The sequence below is a fragment of the Scyliorhinus torazame genome, chromosome 18 (assembly GCF_047496885.1).
Source record: "Scyliorhinus torazame isolate Kashiwa2021f chromosome 18, sScyTor2.1, whole genome shotgun sequence".
Lineage (NCBI taxonomy): Eukaryota > Metazoa > Chordata > Chondrichthyes > Carcharhiniformes > Scyliorhinidae > Scyliorhinus > Scyliorhinus torazame.
Window position 1 is genome coordinate 47,040,907 of NC_092724.1, and position 19,881 is coordinate 47,060,787.

Here is a 19,881-nt window from a genome sequence, read left to right on the forward strand (position 1 = left end):
TATAGGGCCCGTTTGGCGAAAGATTACACCAGGAACCCATTGGGCACCACCAGCAAAATTCCGAACGAATACTGGGTCACCGGGCGCAAACTGCCGAATTGGACGATGCCGAGAAAATCCCTGTCCCTGACGTTCTTGTGTGCGGTGTACTTTTGCGCCAATGTCCGGAAAAACCATACTAAGGCGGGTGCGAAGTCTCCGGCCCATTAGGAGTTCTGCGGGAGCTACCCCAGTCACTGCATGGGGGGTGGTCCTGTACGTAAACAAAAAGCGAGCCAGTCTCGTGTCCATTGATCCGGAAGACTGCTTCTTTAGGCCTCTTTTGAATGTCTGCACTGTGCGCTCTGCCAACCCATTTGAAGCCGGCTGGTAAGGGGCAGTGCGGATATGGCGGATGCCGTTCATCTTTGTGAACCTAGCAAACTCCTCACTCGTGAATGGAGTGCCGTTATCCGTGACCAGCACCTCGGGGAGGCCATGCGTACTAAACGATAAACGCATCTTTTCAATTGTTGCGCAGGACGTTGTCCCCTGCATCTTATGCACCTCTAGCCATTTGGACTGGGCGTCAATTAGTAGAAGGAACATGGATCCTTGAAAAGGGCCTGCGAAATCTGCATGCAAGCTTGCCCAAGGCCGCCCTGGCCATTCCCAGTGATGTAAGGGCGCGGCCGGCGGAAGCTTCTGGTGCTCCTGGCAAATGGAGCAGTTTTGGGCCACCTTCTCAATGTCGGTGTCGAGGCCTGACCGCCAGACATAACTCTGGGCCAACATTTTCATTTTGGTCACGCCTGGATGCCCATTGTGCAAGTCTGATAGTATCAGCTCCTGGCCTTTTTCCGGGACAATCACACGCGTCCCCCCACAAGAGGATGCCGTCTTCCACGCTGAATTCTGACAGCTTGGAGGAAAATGCCCGCAAGTCGCCTGGGAGCTGTCTATGCTGCCCACCATACAGGACTATGTGCCGAACCTTTGACAGGACTGGCTCCGTCTGGGTCCACTCACGGATCTGTGATGCCGTGACAGGCAAGGTGTCCATAAAATTTAGGGTTGCAACCACCTCACCGGTCGTGGGGGTCGACATGGGGCCGGTCGATAAAGGCAATCGGCTCAGTGCGTCGGCACTTGCTATCTGCGTACCTGGTTTGTGCTCCAGAGAATACTCGTATGCAGCAAGCAACAAAGCCCAGCGCTGGATCCGTGCAGAAGCAATGGGCGGTATTGGCTTATCCTCTCTGAAAAGTCCCAGCAGGGGCTTATGATCAGTCACGATAGTGAAATGGCAGCCGTACACGTACTGGTGGAAGCGTTTCACCGCAAAAACCACTGCCAGGCCCTCCTTCTCGATCTGCGCGTACTTTTTCTCCGCTGCAGTCAATGTGCAGGAGGCGAAAGCTATCGGTCGCTCGGCCCCGTTCTCCATCTTGTGGGACAGGACGGCCCCAATACCATACAGGGATGCATCACATGTGACGAGCAAAGGCTTTCCAGGATCACAGTGGGTTAGTAACCCAGACGAAGACAATTGTTGCTTTACTCGCCGGAAAGCGGTTTCTTGCGGCTGACCCCAAACCCAGGTGTGATTTTTCTTTAGCAGATGGTGCAAAGGGGCCAGCGTAGTTGCCAGATTGGGGAGGAACTTCCCGTAATAGTTTACGAGACCGAGAAAAGAACGAAGATGCGAAGTGTCAGTCGGGGCGGGGGCATGTTGAATTGCACGCACCTTCTCTGCGACGGGGTGCAGACCTTCGCGGTCCACCCGATAACCTAGGTAGACTACTTCCTTTGCCTGAAATACGCACTTTGTGCGACGTAAACAGACTCCAGCCTCCGAAAGGCGTCTAAGGACAGCCTCCAGATTTTCCAAATGTTCCTGCTCCGACGTCCCTGTAATCAAAACGTCATCTAGGTAGACAGCCACACGTGGTAAACCTCTCAAAATGCCCTCCATAACACGTTGAAAAATTGCGCAGGCAGAGGATACTCCAAAGGGCAACCGTGTATAGTCATACAGGCCCCGGTGTGTATTAATCGTTACATATGGTCGGGAGGCAGGGTCCAGCTCCAACTGCAGGTAGGCGTGACTCATATCTAATTTTGTGAACGAGAGTCCACCTGCAAGTTTCGCGTAGAGATCCTCTATGCGAGGCATTGGATATCGGTCGAGTCGGGAAACCGTATTCACTGTGAGTTTATAGTCGCCACACAAGCGAACTGTGGTATCTGGCTTCATTACAGGTACAATTGGTGCTGCCCAGTCAGCAAAACGGACGGGCCTGATAATACCCAAACTCTCCAAACGAGTGAACTCCCCTTCTACCTTCTCGAGCAAGGCGTAAGGCACTGTGCGCGCCCGGAAATAGCGCGGCGTGGCTCCTGGTTCAACTTGGATACGGGCTACGGCCCCTTTTATTTTCCCCAAACCAGGCTGGAATACATCTGGGTATCGTCCTAGCACCTCAGTAAACCCTTCAGAAACTGTTTGGAGGATGTGCTGCCATTGCAACCGCAAATGGCGCAACCAGTCCCAACCCAACAGGCTGGGCCCATGGCCGCGCACCACGATAAGTGGGAAACGCCCCTCCTGGCGTCCATAGACAACAGGGGTCATTGTAGTTCCTGCAATGTCCAGTGGTTCCCCCGTGTAGGTGGCCAACCTGGCCTGTAAGTCGGTTAATGTAAGGGTCTGTATACCCTGCTTGATGCGGTCGAATGTCCTCTGGGCGATCACGGAGACCGCTGCGCCAGTATCCAACTCCATCTCAAGCGGGTGGTCATTGACCCGTACTGTCACCTTAATGGGGGCCACACGGGGAGCTGCCACACAATGCAGCTGCAGGCAGTCATCCTCCGTCTCCACGTCCTCAGGGGCAGTCGCCGCAGGTTCATCCACATGGAAGGTACGGCCTCTGGCCTGGTCCCAGTTACGGCCCCTGGGCTGGTCCCAGTTTCGGTCGGAACGACGGCGCCTCTGGCGCTCCCAGGACCGCCGTCCGCGACGGAGTCGGCGCCTACAAGTCAGACATGGACATGGCTCCTCATCCATTGGCTCTGGAGAAGGCTCCCTTCAGGGAAGAATGTCCGACGGCCACTGGCGTCGGTCCGGACGTTGCCTCACCCAAGGTACCGCAGGAGTGCGGGGGGACGTTTTCGGACGGAAGGGGTTGCGCCCCAAGGCATGCACTTCCATTCCCTGTAGTTCCTGTACTCCTCGCTCTGCGCTCTCTCGGGACAATACTATTTGAATGGCCTGTTGAAAAGTCAATGTTGGCTCTGCTAACAACTTTCTCTGGGTGGCCGCATTGTTAATACCGCAAACCAAACGGTCGCGTAAAATTTCTGACAAGGTCTCACCATAGTCACAGTACTCTGCAATCCTGCGTAGCCTGGATAGAAAATCGGCAAGGGATTCTCCAGGGGTCCTCTCAGCGGTATTAAACCGGTAACGCTGGACTATCGTGGACGGGGTTGGGTTAAAATGTTGCCCCACTATATTCACAAGTTCATCAAACATTTTGGTGTCCGGCGCAGCTGGGTACGTAAGGCTCCTAATCACCCCAAACGTATGCGGGCCGCAGGCGGTGAGCAATATGACCACCTGGCGCTCGTTTTCGGTGATATTGTTTGCCCGGAAATAGTAACGCATCCGTTGTGTGTACTGGTTCCAGCTTTCCAGCGCAGCATCAAAAACATCCAAACGTCCGTACAGAGGCATGGTATAATAGAAAACAACTTCCAACCTGTATCCAACAAAAATCCAGGGAGGTGGCTTCAGCAGTGTAGGCGGCTATTCACTTTAACCTTCGTCGCCAGTTTTGTAAGGGCCACGAAGAATCCAGCACGAGTTTTAAGGATACAAAGTAATCACATTTATTTACTATAACATATATACATAACAGTAGCAGTAACTTCCCTTGCTACATACTCCTTCCTCCTGGTTCCTGAACTGGCCAGCTTATTTATACTAGGAGTTTACTAGTGGTTTCTCCGCCCCCCCTCATTGGGGAAGCTCATACTCCCACAGGATTGTGGGATAGTCATTAGTCCCCAGCCAATGGTAAGTAGGCAGGTTATAACACTTATCTATATCCGTCTTAAAATCTTTATCTCTTTAAGAAGGGAGGGAGGCAGAAGACAGGAAATTATAGGCCGGTTAACCTGGCTTCGGTCGTTCAGCGTGGGGACAAAGGGGTCGTTTTCAGGATGGCAGCCAGTGATCAGGGGTCAGTTTTGGGACCACAACTTTTCACAATATACATTAATGATCTGGAAGAATTTTGCAGATGACACAAAGATATGCAGAGGGACAGGTGGTATTAAGGAAGCAGATGGGCTGCAGAAGAACTTGGACAGGCTAGGGGAGTGGGCAAAGAAATGGCAGGTGGAATACAATGTGGAAAAGTATGAGGTTATGCATTTTGGTTGGAAGAATGGAGGCATAGACTATTTTCTAACTGGAAAAAGGCTTAGGAAATCAGACACACAAAGGGACGTGGGAGTCCTAGTTCAAGATTCTTCTAAGGCTAACGTGCAGGTTCAGTCAGCAGCTAGGAAGGCAAATGCAACATTAACATTCGTGTCGCGAGGGCTGGAATACAAGACCAGGGATGTACTTCTGAGGCTGTACAAGGCTCTGGTCAGACCCCATTTGGAGTATTGTGAGCAGTTTTGGCCCTGTATCTAAGGAAGGATGTTCTGGCCTTGGAAAGGGTCCAGAGGAGGCTCTCAAGAATGATCCCTGGAATGAAGAGCTTGTCATATGAGGAGCGGTTGAGGACTCTGGGTCTGTACTAGCTGGAGTTTAGAAGAATGAGGGGGGGGGTCTTATTGAAACTTACAGGATACTGAGAGGCCTAGTGGACGTGGAAAGATGTTTCCACTAGTAGGAAAAACTAGAACCTGAGGCCACAGCCTCAGACTGAAGGGACAATCCTTTAAAATGGAGATGAGGAGGAATTTCTTCAGCCAGAGGATGCTGAATCTAAGGAACTCATTGCAACAGAAGGCTGTGGAGGCCAAATGACCGAGTGTCTTTGAGACAGAGATCGATAGGTTCTTGATTCATAAAAGGATCAGGGGTTATGCGGAGAAGGCAGGAGAATGGGAATGAGAAACACATCAGCCATGACTGAATTGTGGAACAGTCTCAATGGACCAAATGGTCTAATTCTGCTCCTATGTCTTATGGTTATGGTCAAACTTCTCCTCTGAGAACATATTGTAGCCATCTGGGAAGGCCACTTACAACCAGGAACAGAGAAACTCGCAAAGCCTAGCGGGTACAATGGACAAAGCAAGATTCAGGCAGGCTCAGACCCTGAAATGTATATTTGCAAGCAAGGATTCCAGACGGTATCGAAACTCTGACCAATTAGCATTTTGATGAGACGATTACCATTTGATGGCCCATCTTCACCAAGCCAAAGGATTGGTACTCGAGCAACCAGTACAGTCCCAGACATTTTGGCGCCACTCCCTGTTCAAGGGAAGTGTAAACAACAGGGTCAGTGACCGCTTGGGACACGCCCAGCCATCCAGACCCCCGCCCATTTATTGGTTAGGAATTGAACAGAGTGATCCGGGATCACCCAATTAGTGGGGTCCAAACTGAAGGACCGCCCGAAAGAGCGCGTAAACTCCCAAGTATAAGAAGAGAGTCCGCCATATGTTCATCCTCTTTTGGACCTGGTGCCCACGCTACGACCATCTCCAATCGTAGCACCACCAGAAGCAAGTCCAAGTTCAACGCTCGCTACCAGACGGATGAGCCTAGCTGAGCAGCAGTTACTCCTACAGACCCGATAGATCCAGAATCGAACAAAGGCCACTGTTCCTCTGACCTAAGTCGGGTGCCTGAAGTTAAGTACAGGTTGTCTTAGTTGATAGGTGTAGTTAACTAGCAGTGTTTATGTTGCATGACTAATTGTGTGTAAATAAAGTACCCTTGACCTTGAACTAACTAACTGGTGTTTGGCTCTTTGATCGATAGCCGGTTGAACCTTGTGGTGGTATCATTTGATACCTGGCGACTCTGAGCATTAGAATATAGATATCAAAGAAAGGAGGGAAAACTCACTGATTGCCGTAGTTAGAGCAGAGCCACGCAGGAAAAGAAAGGCAACAGTTATTGGCAACTCCGCCAAGACTCGACCCAGAAGTGACCGTGTCACTCCGAGAGAACTCACAAAAGCATTTGAATTAGAATCCAAATTGGCAAAATAAAAGAAACCACAAGCGAAACCAGTATCGTTCAAACCTCCAAAAGTCAGAAGTGTGTAATTTGCTTGCGTACCAACAAAGGGATTAAAGGTAAACTCAATAGATTTTGTTGCGTGAAACTTTCGGGAGTTGCGTAAACTGGAAAATAGCTTGAGCCGTACCTGTGTTTGCACCACCGCTTTATTCCCCTTGTCCCAAATTTCCGGTAGAGACAGAGATAATTGTAGGAATGGCCATGAAGGCAATGGAACGCCTTATGCATCCACAACAGCCCGAGGTCGCAGTGACAAACAGATCAGAACAGTGTCCCATTTGGGAAGAAGAGCTTAGGAGATACCTAAAGGGGAAAGCATGGTCGGAATTTTGAGCAAATGAGGAAACAGGTCCTGGCAGCATAGGACAGACTTGGTGGGACAGCCTGACCGAGATCCACAAGAAAAGTTTGAGTAAGGTTCGTAAGCCGATGGCAATCGTGTCCATCTGGCACAATTGCGAGGCACAGAGGAGGTCGTGAGGATGCCCCGTAGACAGCTTGAGGAGAAGGAGAGAAGCAGAGAGGGAGATATTAGTGAAAGCGAGAGATTAAATGTGCAGCTCCGGTGAAGGACAAGGAGATGGATGATGTCAAGAGGGCACACTAATCTTGTCTCGCCCACCTTAGCAGCTTCCAGATTCAGTATGATAAGGCCTACCAGGACACGCAACATGCTGTAATGGGAAGAGAGGAAACAGAGAACCAGGTAGACCAGTTGAGGAAACAATGCAAAGATTTGAAGGCATCCGAGCACTCCACAGTTCTACCATGGTACAGAGGCAGAGTTTGGTGGATCATGCCAAGTGCAGGCAGCAAATTGCAAAATTGCAATCCCTTCTATCTGTTCAGAATGGGTTCAGCGACACCTTTGGCCCACAGCTAGATCAGGAAGACAGCCCCCATTGGCAGGAACTCAATGAAATGGCCCAACGGTACGTGAGTGAGACCGAGAATCAGAATAGAGCCCCACAGGCATAAAAAGAAAAGCACCCGCACCACCGACTGCACAGGCAGCACCCAACCCAATGAACCCCATCACTACACAGCGTAGGGTGACCACGGAAGACCAACCCGATTTTGTGTATACAACCCCATTAACCATCACCCAGTTAAGAGATGCCCGCGATAAGATTGAGACTTTCCACCCCACATCAGACCCACACCACTTTTTCGAACTAGTGAAGCAACAGACCCTCATGTACGGTTTAGACGAGCAGGAAGAGGTAAAGCTCATAGTTATGTGCCTTGACCCGTCAGTTAGTTCAGCCTTTCCCGACCCACAAAATGTAGGAGGAGGTAGCCTCCAAGGGATGAAAACAGCCATTTTAGACGCCCTTGGCTATAATAGAGGAGATCCGGTAGAAGGATTCAACCGGTGCCGACAGAAAAAGGGAGAGTATCCAACAGCGTTTGCTGGATGCCTTTGGATCCACTTTACCGCGGTATTTGGTGAATTAGCCCGCGCCCATTTATCAGCAGACGATACGGCCAAATGGACCCGTACCCTAGTATCCCATGCCACAGAGGCAGGGCAGAAGGCATGTGCCAGTTACGACCCCTCAGACCTGGCACACAATGTAGTGTGGGTTCTGAAACGCTTATCGAGAGCTTGGGAACAGTCTATACAGAGAAAGACAGAGCAGGAGAGAGGAGATGCCACAATGAATCCAGTAAGGGCACACCAAGACCCCGCATGGGTAAATGAAGGCGGAGGTACAGCGCAGCACCCCAAGACACAGGAATGTTGTAATTGCGGACAGAAAGGACATTATGCCCGAGAATGCAATGCCCCCCGAAACAGCAACGGAATCAGCACACAAACGCCCCCCCTAGAAACAATGCCAGATCCATCCACAGTGTTAGCGCTCAAGCAGATAATTTGGCCATGAACGGCACCGATTGACGGTGTTCGGGCTCCCCAACTTGGGTCTGCGATACCCTTTGGGATAAGTCCGGAAAACTGCTAGTTGCAGGCACAGTCCGGGGACACCCAGTAGAGTTCCTTTGGGACACAGGAGGGTCCCGAACCACGTTAAACTCCTCCACCATGTACCAGAGAGAGATATGGCCCACTACGGACACCATTACCCTTAGTGGCTTTACAGGTCACCTCAAGCAGGGACACATCACAGCCCCTGGATGTACAGATTGGCAATATTCAAACAAAACACTCGATCGTTTTACTAGATTTACCCAGGCAGCAGAACACATCCTAGGCATAGATTTCATGAGTACACACAACCTTTCGTTCGACCCAGTTAATAAATGTATATGGAAAATGGCTAGAGCAGCACGAGCTCCGGCCATGCTCACAGTAGGAGATTATGCACACAGAATCAGCTCAGTAGGAGAGTACTGGTTTGATCCACAAACCATTACCACAGACAAAATGGTTAGAGAGGTCTTGAAAAGACATAAGGCATCGTTTGCCCAGCACAAGCACGACTGCAGCAAAATGCCAGGAGTGGTTAACATTACAGGTCCCGATCCTATGCCCCAGAAACAATACGGCTTCCCACAGCAAGCCGAGGGAGAGATAGCTAAGGTAATCCAAAGTTTGTTGAACCAAGGAGTGATTCAACCCGTAGCATCGATGAACAATGCCCCAATTTGGCCAGTATGAAAACCGAATGGTTCATGGCGACTGACCATCGATTATAGGGAATTGAACAAAATGACCCCACTAGCAGCTCCCACTGTTGCCACGAGTCCCGAGACCATGTTAAAACAGGGACTCCAGTCAAAAGTTTTCACGGTACTGGATATCAGCAATGGCTTTTGGTCCATACCACTGGACAAAGCATGCCAGTATAAATTTGCGTTCACATTCCAGGGACAGCAGTACACGTGGACGTGCCTTCCACAAGGCTTCCACAACTCCCCCTCCATTTTTCACAGACAATTGGCAAACGGCTTATCTAAATTTTCCCGCCCTGAATGCCTTGTTCAGTATGTGAACGACTTGCTCCTACTAACTGACACCACGGAAGAGCACATTTCGCTTCTTTTGGAATTATTAGGACTATTCACAACAATTGGATGCAAAATTAACCCCAAGAAAGCCCAAATCTTCCAGGAAAAAGTCACATATTTAGGTACGGTCATCACGCATGGTAAGCGTGAAATAGAACACAAACGCATCGACTCGATTGTAAAATTGCCTTTGCCCCAAAATGTTACAGCACTCCGGTCATTTTTAGGACTGGTTGGATATTGTAGAAACCACATGAACGGTTTTGCCACAAAAGCAGCCCCACTTTCCGAGCTCCTTAAGAAACAGGCCCCATGGAAATGGCTTCCACAGCACACGGATGCCGTGAATGCATTGAAACGCGCCCTGAGGACAGCCCCCGCTTTGGAAGCCCCAGATCCACACTCCCCATACGCGATAGAGGTAGCGACCACCGACCAAACCCTTTTGGCCGTACTCCTGCAGAAAAGGCACGATCGTTTAGGACCCGTGGCCTATGTCTAACAAGTTTTAGATCCAGTAGATAGGGATTTCAGCCTGCGAAAGGCACCTACTAGCAGTTTTCTGGGTGGTACAGTACTTCTCGTACATAACCGGACTCAACCCCATAACCATTTTGACCGAGCACACCCCGACACAGCTTTTATTGGACGGCAGACTAAAAGACGGCACAGTAAGCCAAATTCGAGCAGCGCGATGGACCCTACTCCTACAGGGATGAGACATTACCGTAAAATGGACAAAAACGCACACATTGCTGGCTGACAATTTACATTATGCAGGAACCCCACATGAGTGAGAGATCATAGCCCCCAAGCACAGCACAGGCTCCTTTGTTCCTAAGTCGGTATCGAAAAAGATAGGCATCCGACCACAGACGACCCAGCCCAGAGTCAAAACTTTGAAAATTTATGTAGATGGCTCCTCCACAGTCCTTGGTGGAAAAAGGATCACATGATATGGGATTTATGTAGAGGACGCACAGGGACGCGCTTTGGAAGAGATAGCTTTAAAGTTGCCTGGACACTTAGGTTTGCAGGCAGCCGAGTCAGCAGCCATTGCTTACATTGTCCAGCACCCCGATTCGTTCCCGACCCCAGCAAACATATATTCAGACAGTTTGTACGTCTGCAACAGCCGGACAGAATTCCTACCCCTGTGGGAATCTAGAGGATTTATTTCTCCGACGGAAAACCTCTACCCTCACCGCCATTACTCAATTACATCCTCCAGACAGTTAAAGGCAGAAAATATGGCATAGTTAAAGTAAGAAGTCACCATCATTCCTCCCCACCCGGTAACGTAAAAGCTGACGCCCTAGCGAAGGCAGGCTCACGACTTGACACTTTTGACAACCCCCCGAGAGTGCCCCAGTACACGCAGTTCCGGTCTCACAGACCAACATCCAAGACTTCGCCCAGGCACAGAAGGAAGATGAGACATTGAAGGAAATTTTAAAAGGAAACTTCCCAGCTCCCTAAGAAAAGTTTAGGAATTTTTTAACGATCCATGAGGGAATCGTTTTAAAAGATGGCATTTATGTAGTCCCTACTCAGGACAGGAATGAAATCATTTGTAAATTCCATGATGGACATGGACACCAAGGGATTAAATCCACCCTTACCCACCTCAGACCTCTCTGCTGGTGGCCTGATTTGAAAACCGATGTATCCCATTACGTTGAAAATTGCTTGATTTGTGCACAGAACAACCCAGAAAGATATGCGAAAAAAGCCCAGCTACGACACACCTGCCCTGTAAATGGCCCATGGACAAACCTTCAGTTAGACTATATTGGTCCCCCCCCCCACCCTGCAGAAATGGATACAAATATATGTTGGTGGTAATCGACACATTTATGAAATGGGTCGAAGCTTTCCCCTCGAGAACAAATACAGCCAAGGCCACGGCAAAGATCCTAATCGAGCAAATTTTTACTAGATGGGGACTCCCCCGTAGTATTGAGTCGGACCAAGGTTCGCACTTCACAGGTAGGGTCATGAAAAATGTCATGACAATTTTGGGGATAAAGCAAAAGTTCCACATTGCCTATCACCCGCAGTCCAGCAGCATTGTGGAATGCATGAATCGGACACTAAAGGCCACACTTAGAATAATGGTGCAGCAGCACAATACGACATGGGACACAGTGCTCCCATTCGCACTGATGTTTATTAGAAACACAGTGTCGAGTTCAACAGGATATACCCCCCATATCCTCATGACCGGTCGACCCATGAAGGGTACCGAGTATTTATTTGGACTTGATTTGGCCAGCCCTGCAGTCACCGCCCTGACCCATGAGAAAGCAGTCCAGCACATGTTAGAAAATATTAAAGCAGCATAACTCGCTGCAGCTGTTCGACTGGCGCTAAACAAAAGCAGAGTAAGGCCTGCTTTGATAAGACAGTACACCCGACAGAGTATACAGTCGGACAGCAAGTCATGATCACCTTATACAACCCCAGCTCATTCCTCTCCCCTTAATTTGCAGGACCCTATTCAATCTCGGACAAAGTAAGCCCCTCAGTTTATAAATCACGTATCCGAATGGAAAATCAGGATGGTTCCATGTAAACCAGCTTAAGGTTTATGGAACGCAGTGCAGCCACTCACACGACCTCTCATTAGCAATGGCAGACAGCGAAGACCCGCCCACTGACAACCCAATTTCCCCCTCTTCCAGCAGCAGCATCACGTCCACAGACAAGACCTTGACCCCGCCCCCAGGATCAAATTTCACCCTAATGCTTGATTCGGCTGCTGGCGGTAACGATAGCGACAGCGATAGCGACAGCGACAGCGACTGCACAACTGACGCCCCTGAGAGACCCGAAAAATGGACACACAGACCAGGCCCCAGTCACTAAGGCCCCAAAGACACCGACCATGATATGTTCAGCCCCTTAGAGACGATTTATTTGGCCACACCGGAACCTGACCCACCACCCGACGATAGCAACACCCCCCTTGCCCAGACCGCCCAATGGAACATGAAACATTGGCACCGCGATAATTCCTGTAGTTTGACACGGAATGATGAAATGGACCACACATCGGCACATGCCGTATTAGCACGAGTTTGGCACCTGGGAGATGGTGATGACTCCGAGTCTGACTCCCACCATGGTAACCCCTTTGAGACCCTTTTTGATATGGAACCTTGAGGTGTCCAGATGATGAGAGTCAGGAACCAATTGAGATTTACGGTGTCTGATGGAACCTGCCCGCTTTTCTTGTTCAGTTTGTTTTTCAATGTTGTACGTTCTCTCTTGTACGATTTTGTGTGTCAGCTTCACAGATAATTTCTTGATACAGTCATACCTACTCTTCTGATGCCACATGGCAGTTAAGGAAACATGTTTGTTGGAGCCCATATACTTCCAAATTTGTACCGCTCTTGGAAGGTCACTCAGGCAGTGGAGTAACGGCACTTATCCCTGCCCTGCCTGAGGACCCATATACATTTGGTCAGCCAAGCTCGGGTTGTAGAGTAACGGCACTGGTCACCGCCCTACCCATGGATTCCACCCATTCTTGCCCTGCCGCAAATCATACGCACCCCATTTGGAGAATTGTTTTTGAAACTCTTTTGCTGTTCTTTTTCATGTCTGTGGTTTAAAGAATGCACTTTGCCACAACTTTTGTTCCTTACCGGCGACCCTTCGGTTGCTATTCCTCCCCACCTACTATTTACATGTCAGAATCACTTTGTTGGAAAAACAAGTTTGCAGAGGACGGAGAAATTGTCCACCCACTCAGCCATCAAACACAGGCTGTGAGAGTGCTCGCACTGTGACAGAATTTTTTTCGGATGTCTTGTCTCCGCAAATGGTTGTTTAAAAGAAAATGAGGGAGTCACATATGGTGACGATTCTAATGGGAAATTGACGTTAAGGAGAAACAGACAGACAAACGAGATGTTAAGCAACAAGACAATAACAGATATTATGCTTGTACCCCTAGGAAGATGCGAAGATACTTAACGACGGAGAAAAGCACGAACAAAATGAAGACGAACCTGATGATCTGCATCATGATCGTCGCTGGAACAATACAGTTGCACACGTTACCCACCCCTACCTCCCTCACCACACAGGCCCCGAACACGACTACCCAACACAACACCCCCAGCTCGGACATTACACCACACATAGACCCAGCCGCTGATACCCCCACATGTGTGAGAATCTCATTAAATGGTACTCCCTGCCATACACAGTGGAAGCCCTACTGGTCATAGCCATATTGTGCAGTGTCATCCAGACAATCAGATTGCGGAAATGGAGAAGGAGAGCCTCCCGGCCTCCAGTATACACCTTTAAAACCCTCAGACTCCAGCAGACCCCACACTCTTTCTGAACCTTTCTCTTTCATAAATTCCGCGGTTGTTGTTTCGTTAATAAAGCTATTTTTTTCTGTATATTAATGTTAGAGATAAGAAGGAATGTGATGCTGCTATTGGATTATTTGTGTTGTAAGATAAGTTCTTTGATTGTTAAATAGCAGCATGAGTGTAGTCTAGTTAGAGACAGTTAGAGGTTCCCTTTTTTTTTGTATAAGGAGAATGAGTTTTTAGATATGTGTTGTATTAGGGAAATTTAGGGAAATGTTTTGACCCATAGGACAGAGTAGGGTAGAACCTGTCCTTGATTTAGGGTACCCGGCATGTCAGAGGACAGAAAAGACCCAGTATTGTGACCTTCACGCTTCGCATTGAGGATCAAGAGGACGGAGTGTAGCCATCTGGGATGGCCACTTACAACCAGGAACAGAGAAACTCGCAAAGCATAGTGGGTACAATGGACAAAGCAAGATTCAGGCAGGCTCAGAGCCTGAAATGTATATTTACAAGCAAGGATTCCAGACGGTATCGAAACTCCGACCAATTTGCATTTTGATGGGCCGATTAGCATTTGATGGCCCATCTTCACCAAGACAAAGGACTGGTACTCGAGCGACCGGTACAGTCCCAGACATTTCAGCGCCACTCCCTGTTCAAGGGAAGTGTAAACAATGAGGTCAGTGACCGCTTGGGACACGCCCAGCCATCCAGACCCCCGCCCAGTTATTGGTTAGGAATCGAACAGAGTGATCCGGGATCACCCAATTAGTGGGGTCCAAACTGAAGGACCGCCCGAAAGAGTTAGAAAACCCCCAAGTATAAGAAGAGAGTCCGCCATATGTTCGTCCTCTTTTGGACCTGGCACCCCGGCAACGACCATCTCCAATCGCAGCACCACCAGAAGCAAGTCCAAGTTCAACGCTCGCTACCAGACGGATGAGCCTTGCTGAGCAGCAGTTACTTCTCCAGACTCGATAGATCCAGAATCGAACAACGGCCACTGTTCCTCTGGCCTATGCCGGGTGCCTGAAGTTAAGCACAGGTTGTCTTAGGCGATAGGTGTAGTAACTAGTAGTGTTCATGTGCATGACTAATTGTGTGTAAATAAAGTACCCTTGACCTTGAACTAACTAACTGGTGTTTGGCTCTTTGATCGATAACCGTTTGAACCTTGTGATGGTATCATTTGATACCTGGCGACTCTGAGCATTCGAATATAGATATCAAAGAAAGAAGGGCAAACCCACTGATTGCCGTAGTTAGAGCAGAGCCACACAGGACATGAAAGGCAACAATATCCCTAACCCGCTTCAGTCCCTGCACTTCCCATACATCCCATCCACCCCGCCCCCCCCAACCCCCGGCTTAAACATATGGTTCCCATACAGTGGCGTCAACACCAACATTGGAGTACAGCCCCAATCCTTTGAGCACTTATGTTGTTAATGCCGCATACTAAACAATTGTGCAGCACGTCACCAAGTGATGCACCAAACTCTTAATGCTCGGCCATTTACCTGAGTCCCCTGACAACTGTATTGAACTTGTATCATTGTTATGTGAGCTAGGGTCTGGGATTGAAATGTTCCCTGGCCAGCTTCACAACTGGTCACATGACTTTGGGAGTGATTCAACGGCCTTAATGCACCCAACCTGGTGTTGGGATAAGACCATTGAATCTCGTGAGAGGCCTCTTACGAGATTTGCCATGCTTGAATGTCTCGCGAGATTCAACGGAATCTCGTGGCACCTCAGGATCTATGTCTTGCTCTGCTGTGTAAGATCCAGGCGTGCATATTTAAATAGTTCATCAGGCTCATTTAAATATGTGCCTGCCCCAATTCATCCTGGGTTCAGTATTCACCGGCCTCGACAGTGAGGCCTCAACGGGGTGCTGTTTGGTACTGGTTGAGAAAGTCATGAACCAGTCGCGATGGCACCTCGTTGGGTCATGCTGGGGAGTTGAGGTACCCTAGTGGCCAGGTACTGGACAGGGTGGCACCCTGACAATCCCCTAGCACCTGGGCACATTGGCACTGCCAGTCTGGTGTCCACGATGCCTGGGTGGCATTACCATGATGCCTATATTGCACTGCCAGGGTATCAAGATGGTAGTGACAATGTGACCTGGTGCCAAGTTGCTCAATATGCTGGCTCCATTCTTCGACCCACTGATCAGATGGGGCAAACTTACAATTATGGGAATTTTTCACTCACTGTCCTCTGGTATTATTAACACTTTCCGACTTCTCTGTTCATTGTGGAGACTTCGCCCTTCCCCCTTGAATTCGCTGACTGTGAGCTTGTGATTGATCCAGTTTATACTCATTGGCAATGTGATGGCTCGAAACAATAACAAGTAGATATCAGTAAGGAAGTTTTTATTGGCAATCAACAAGGGTAACTTGTATACAGACACAGATTCTCTACACAGGTCTTCACACTCTGGCTCCTGGCTTCACTCTGACCAGAAAACCACTCCCCTGGGGCCTGCACTTTTTCCCCATTGGTCGGGGTTCATGATCCCACACAATAGGCCCCAGGTCAGACACATGGACCGCTAGGGCACGCCCCTTAAAGGAACTGCCCTACCACAGCTTGAAAATCGAATAAAAGGCCTACTGCCTGCTTTAGGGCCAATAAACTCAGCGGCATTGGATTTTCACCTGTCCTGATTACTTGGGCAATATGTGCCCTATCCATGGGTATTCCATAGCACTCTGGAACTGCTTCCTGCCTCCAACTACTCAAACCGCCTCATTACCTCCACTGGAATAACCTGAACTTTGCTGGTAAGCTGCCTGATGACTATTGCAACGGCTTTTCATGTTGATTCCCTTAGTTCCCATTTATTTTACTTTGTGATTATCAGTTTTGATCAGTAGATATTTAATGGACATATACCTTTAAGTTGAGCAGAGGAAGTACGCTGATTTTCTGGGCGGAGAATTAAAAAATCGGCGCAGCTCCCAAATTTGGCACCAAAACGGATTCTCCGCCCATTTGCCGAACGTGATTTTGGCGCCGGGGAACGGAGAACCTAGCCCCCTATTCTGCCTGGCAACAGACAATGGTTGGATCCTGCCAGGTAGGATGTTTTCAGAGGACCCAGGGACAGGAAGGTTCTGGATGCTGAGAGAAGAAGCTGTGAGTTGCTCTCTCTCTTTCTTCAAAAATGCTTCCTGCCTGCTGGTTTCTGAATCTGCATTGAAGTCTTGAGATCCTGATGAATCTACAATGAAAACCATTACAGACTGAAAGCAAGGCCTCATCAAACTGGAGGCCGAGACTGAGGAAAGGTATACTGGAAGACGTCCACCTGAAACAGAGACTTTTATCCTTTTACTTTTCATATTATTTTCCTGTACATCCCTCTGTGTTTGTCTGTCATGTGTGTGTAGAAGATGGGCGAGTTAAAGAGGGGGGGTTAGGAATTAGATAATAGTTAACCAGTTGTATTTGCTGCATATTTAATTATAGTTATTGTTATTAATAAAAATGTATTGTGTTTAAATTTACAAACCTGGGGACTGTAATTGTTGGGCAGCAAAAGACTTTGGGTATTTTCTAAGAATTCATCGTTAATTTTAATTGTGGGTCAAGTGGGGCTGGAATTGACCGCGCACTAGCCCAGGGGGTCATAACATTAAGCATCTGCACTTCACAGGTCTTATTGAAATGAGGCCCAATATTGATCAGACCTTGAGTCTACTTGTTCCAGTGTGGGGATTGCACCAAGATTGTACTAGCAGGTTGGCACAAACCAAGTTTCCCTCCCACAAAATCTACCGCTGCACAATACTGACTCAGCACATTGTTATCATGACTGTCTACTTTTCCATTCATTTCTGTTTCTGTTCACGTAATTACCAATTTGAATCGTACTAAAATACTGACCCATTATTTGTGTCCTTTCTCTTGGGCAGGCACACAAGCAATGCCTGCTGTATTTAAAATTCTGCGCTTGACAATTGTTATGGAGAAGCTGGTTAAGTTCCAGACACAATGCATTTCTTCAGCGGCAGCCATTAACTAGTTGCAAAGCTTTTTGTTCTCGTTCAGAGAGCTCCTCCGAGATTTTGAAGGGGGCTGAAAATTTTATTTTATCAGAAGCAGTCATCTGTAAAGGGAATGTATTATTTGTTGACTTTCTGTTTTATGTTTGTTAATGAGCTTTGAAGTAGCTGGAGGTTTGTGTGTCAAATATCCTTGGGTTATGGATCAAAGCTCCATGAAGAATAATGCTGTTCAATCTTTAAACCCACAGAGGTCTCAGTTAGCATATTTCCTCCATATTACAGGCTGCGGCAGGGACAAGGGTTCACGTTGTAGCAGCCGCAAGTAAATTTGATTGCCTGAGTGTTATTTTTTGAAAGTCAAACAACAAGGTGACATTTTGTTTGAGTTATGGAAAGTGAGCAGTGGATAGTCATGGTATTTTTCTTTTGCAATTATTAATCTGATTGTTTTGGTTTCCATTTTCAGTGACAGTGATGGAAAAGCGAATGATGTTAGAATAGATAAAAGATCTATTTTATTGTGGGATCAGGCAGGTGTAATATACTGTTGATAGAATCTCAGTTCAGCCTTCACTATTACAGGAATGACAACACATGATTCACAATTTCTGGAGCAGCAACTCCAGAAAACTGAGCAGCAAAGACAGCCCAAATAAAATAAAATCTGATGCACATGTTGCAAAAACCACTTTATCCCTTGTGGCTTATACTCAGGAGCAGTCTGGGACAGGACCTGTAGCGGATTTTTAAATTGTTTTTCAATGGTCATCGAACATTGTGCAAGATTCACTGGTTAAGTTCCAGACACAATGTTGCACAGAGGGGTGGGGTAACAGGGACGCTGGGCGGAATTCTCCCCCAAAATGATAAAGTGCCAGGCTGTCCTGGCGTGATTCCCATCGCGAACATCACACACTTAGTCGTTTTTCCGGAGCCAGGGAAAAACATGCCCGGAAGAGTGAAGTGTGGGGCCTGAAGATGCCGGCAAGCCTGGCTTCACAGAGATCTGACTCAGTTGACAGTGCAGGCACCCTGCCCCCAACGTCGTAGGCATCTGCTCTTCAATTTGCTGAGGATTTCGAGGGCAGGGGGGTGGGGGGAATTCCAATCAGCAGGGAAGTGGTACTGAGCAAGTTGTTGTAACTGTGGGGCTGACAATTCCCCAGGTCCTGATGGACTTCATCCTCGGCTCTTGAAAGAAGTGGTTGGTGAGGAGGTAGTTGCTGCATTGGTGTCCATTTTCCAAAGTTCACTAAGTTTAATTCGAAAGGTTCCATTAGATTGGAAAATAGCGTAACTCCTTAATTAAAAACGTGACGGAGACAGAAAGAAGAAAACTACAGGCCAGTTCCCTTAACATTTGTCATCGGGAAAATGTTAGAAGCTATTAATAACAATGTTATGGCAGGGCACTTTGAAAATCTTAAGCTAATCAGACAGAGCCACCATGATTTTGTGAAAGGGAAACCATCGGCGGGATTCTCCGATAATGGGGCTAAGTGTTGATGCCGTCGTAAGCGCCTGTGCGTTTTACGACGGTGTCATCTGGCCCCTAGGAGCAGAGGTCCTGCGCCGCTCAGGGGGCCAGCACAGCACTGGAGCGCTTCACGCAGCTCCAGCTGCCGATATGGGCACCAGCACGGGTGGCGCGGGTCCGCAGATCCGCGTGGGTTGCCTTCTCCGCGCCACGGCCGGCATGGGTCCACGCATGCGCGTGGGTTGCCTTCTCCGCGACGGCCCCCGGGCAACATGCCGGAGCCCTACAGGGGCCTGGCACGGAGGAACATAGCAAATAAAAGCTCATGGTGTAGAGGGTAACATATTGGAATGGGTGGCAGAATCGGCCAAGGTGGCAGTACAGTGGTGTACAGTTGGGAGGGAGTTGCCCGGCGAGTCTTCAACATTGTCTCAAAACCCTATGAAATCTCATGGTATCAGGTCAAATGTGGGCAAGGAAACCTCCTGCTGATTATCACCTACCATTTTCCCCTTAGCTGATGAATCAGTACTCCTCCAAGTTGAGCACCACATGGAAGAAGCACTGGGAATGGCAAGAGCACAGAATCTACTCAGGCCGTTGGCTTCAATGTCCATCACAAAATGTGGCTTGGTAGACTGAGCTGGCTGAATCCTAAAGGACATATCTGTTGGAATTACTCTGTGGAGGGGTGGAGAGGAAATCAATAAGACGGAAAACATACTTGAACTCACCCTCACCAGTCTACCTGTCACATATGCATTGGTCCATGTCAGTATTGCTACATATGACCAAGTGATGAAGTCCCATCTT